Below are 3,981 nucleotides of genomic sequence, written 5' to 3'. Positions count from 1 at the left end.
TGTTTTACCGATCCTAAGCATTTTAGTTTCATAGAGTTGTTCAGTTTCACAACCAATTCTCCATGTTTAAAACGTTGTTGTGTATGTTTGTTACATTAAATAGAACGGTCACATGAATAAACCCCTACCGTGCGGCAGTTGTACGGAGTTGTTTCGGCAGCCTTCCGTCACTGTGCAGCACTAAATAGAACAGATGCATCTGTTGTATTGGGAGTCTTTGGCAATCAACGTATAATGCCATTTAGATATAAGGATGTGTTGGATGTTATCTTTCTTAAATAGAGGACCTAAATAACATTAGCCATGCTAAAGCTTGTGTCTGATGGACAGCTGCAGGGCAAAGGAGAAAGGACCCGAGAGAAAATGCAGGTAAAACTGCAAAGAAAATAAAAAAGATTTGGAGAGGGTTAGACTGAGACAATGAGAACCTAAACATGTCTGACAATAAGGGGACTGCCATTTCAGTGAAGCTCCATTGTTCTTGCCAATCAAATACATAAAAACTCACTTTGATCCTACAGCCCACTAGTCCAACGTCCCTTTGTTTCAAAAAAACAATCCCTCTGCTCCAACATCCCATTGTTCCGACCATAAAGGCTTCATATATAGATTAGTTTAGGCATTTGACCTACAGTGGTTAAGGTTAGGGTAGGTTTGAATCCGGGTTAAGGTAGCCGATTTGGTCAGGGTGATAGGATCTGTACACATCGGGTTACATTACGGGGAATTTGGGACACAAACTGGTGCACAGATTCTGTAGATTATGGGAGGTAATCCACAAAAGTGTAGGTATATAATCGGAGCAGAGGGTTAATTTTTTCGAAACAAAGGGACAACAAACTAGTGGGTTGTAGGACCAAATGGTCCAAGTGGTGACACATTTTCACATACCACAAAGTGATTTAATCTACTTATAATATAATAATATTGATTTATGCTGCTTTAAACAGTGTTGCTAAATCAATGAACACCTACCACTGATAACAGAAGTTGGCAATTATGGGCCTTTTTAGATAAGACCTAAAACCAACAGCAGAGTTGATTGACACATACTACACAATACAAAGCACTGAAACTCTTCCCATTTATATTTGGCATGTTGTCGATATCAGGCTGACCCAAAGTCAACTAATTATGTCTGTCTTTATAGCTCTCTGTGATCCAGGTTTGTGGATCTACTTTTTCCCTTTTTGTCTCTCTTTTGAATCAGTAGAATATCTTTGTTTTTATTTTGTCAACTCCAAACCATTTTCAACACGAAATCTTTTCAGCATCCAACACTCAGTTCTGTAGAGGTTAAAGTGTGGCTGCAAAAGGCATATAGCTTGCTTCGTTGAATAGGGTAGTTATTTTATCCAGTTTGGATACTAGACAGGTACAACGGATTCACATTAACCATAGCTGTTCACATCCTGGTTGTACCATGAGAAGAATATGGCTGCGTAAAGCTCCCAAACAAAAGGTTGGTAAAACATGTTAACAAATTCATCTTCATCTTTAAAGCGCAACAAGAGACGTTTTGAACAACTCAATTAGCTTTTGTTTCCGGTCGCTGTCCATCTATCAAGTAAGTAATAGTCGAGGGAGGGAGTTGTGTGATCGGCTGGACTAAAATGGCAGCGTAGAGATTAGCTCCCGGCCCAAACTTGCCAAATTGTATTGTTTTATGGTTCTTACTTTGATGATTTAACACTGTGGGCTCTTCAGAATTGCATGAAGCAGAATGGCAGGCAGTAAGCCACAGCGCGGAGATGTTGACGCCATTGCAGAGGCTCTATAAGATCTGACGTGAACACATAAAATTGGAAAGCAACTCAAGTATTCATGACAACCATGGCCAGAGTCTTTATGTTTTTTGTTTGTGTTGACAAAGTTAATTTAAAAATGGAATATGGTTTGCCAGTCTGGTACTTTTAGGGGCGCTTTTTCTTTTCTTTTTATGCTGCCCCGTGTCCATCCATTAGATCACTGACCAACTTTAAGTGTAGGCTATGTCCCCCCTCCACCTTCTCTCGCTCTCCTTATTGTGTCACCGTCCTCTCTGTTTTTTAAATTTTATTTTAAATGTTCTGTGCGTTGAGGGACTCAGTTTTTGTTTCACTATTGTTAGGACTTACTAAAGTAAGAGGCCATAGCAAGGTGCTTTTCCACGTCTGTCCATATTGGGAAGACAGCTTTTTTGATAATGGGCTTGTATTTTTAGTCTGGAACTCGGGTGGTCTGAATGCACCTCACAAGCTTGTGAGCACTCTGACCCTGGAGACATTTGAGTCAGTAAGACTCCAATGTCAATTCTTTCTCTAGACTCAGTGAAAGCTTTTGTCAAGCTTGAGTGACCATTTTTATGGTGATGGACTTTGGTAAAACTTTTATTGGGATGATTAAAGCTTTGTAGTCTAATCCCTTAGCTCGAGTTTTAACTGGACACACCTCCTCTTCTTTGTTTCCAGTTTCTAGATCCACCCCCCAAGGCTGCCCCTTGAGTCCTCATCTCTCATTATTAATGGACAATGTTTTTTTTTTTTTTTAAGAGAATCCCTCTCGGCCTCTCCCATACCTTCTATCATTACGCGAGGAGTATGTGAGCTGATCAGGCTTTAAAATTAACTGGTCAAAGTCTGCACTACTTCATTTAAATGATTCTGAACACAACCAACTCTGCCAACATCCCCAAGCAGCAGTATAAAAATTTGGGAATTGAGGTTTTCCCCACTTAAACCACATTGTTAAACATTCTGTTGTTCTGAACAGCGTTCTGAATGAAATGGAAAAATCGATAGGTCTCCCCATTTCTATACAAGCCTGCATCTCAGTGGTTAAAATGATTATATTACCCACGATTAATTTTGTGAGGTCTATGCTACCTCTCTACCCTCCTGCCGACTAGTAGTGTTGTTTCTGTGTTCGGGTCCTACCTACCCGTAACAGGATTAGCCTCCCCATCACTTTGATTGGGAGGATTAATTGCATTAAATTGAACATTTGGCCAAGGTTGCTGTACCTCTTTCAAGCGCTGCCTATACCATTACCCCAAACCTTTTTTTAAACTATTAATAAAAATGTAAGACAATTCACTTGGAATAACAAGGTACCAAGAATATCTTTGGAGAAATTGACGTGGGACTATCAGTCAGGGGGACTTCAACTGCCCAATTAAAAAATATATAATTTTGCAGCCCAAATGAGAGTTCTTTTGTCTCTGTTTCAGAATGACACAACTTCATCTTGGGATCATATTGCATTTTCTTCTTTGACAGACAGTGATTTTGTTTACAAATACAACTGCCTAACTTTGTCCAGTTTTATTACATCTTATTAGACTTTGGTATAATGTACATGGCAAAAAGATAGGACTGTCACCAAAATCTCCTTTAAAACAAAACAAACTTATCCCTCTAACTGTAAACAATAAGATCTTTGAAGCATGGCATCACAATGGGATTCGTGAATTGGGAGACTAATTTTTCATGACCTTTGAGCAATTAAAACAGAAACCTAATTTGCCTAACAACACTTTCTTCTGTTATTTTCAACTGCGGCCATTTCTGAGAAGCACTTTGAACAACACTATGGCTTTACCCAAACTTACTAAAATGGAGAAATTGTTACATGATAGTGGTCCATGTAAGTATATTTCTAAAGTATAATCTTTGTTGATATCTGAATGTCCTAAACCTGCTCTGTTTAGGTCAAAGGAAAGGTGGGAATCAGACTTAAATATCAGGATTGAAGACCAACTTTGGTCAGAGTTGTGCCAAGACAGTTTATCTGCCACTATTAATGCACGATACAGACTTATCCACTACAATTTCCTTCATCAGCTGTGTTTGACTCCTAGGAGAAAGAGAGGAGAAAGAGATTTCCGAATTCTTCCGACTCTTTTGATGTCGTGACTAAGATTACTCACATTTCATTACCTGTTGACCCGGAGTTTTGCTTGCTGGGGAACTTTATGAAAATTGATAAACCACTTAACATATT

The sequence above is a fragment of the Etheostoma cragini genome, chromosome 22 (assembly GCF_013103735.1).
Source record: "Etheostoma cragini isolate CJK2018 chromosome 22, CSU_Ecrag_1.0, whole genome shotgun sequence".
In the NCBI taxonomy this organism is placed as follows: Eukaryota; Metazoa; Chordata; class Actinopteri; order Perciformes; family Percidae; genus Etheostoma; species Etheostoma cragini.
Note: the sequence above shows the minus strand (reverse complement) of the source record.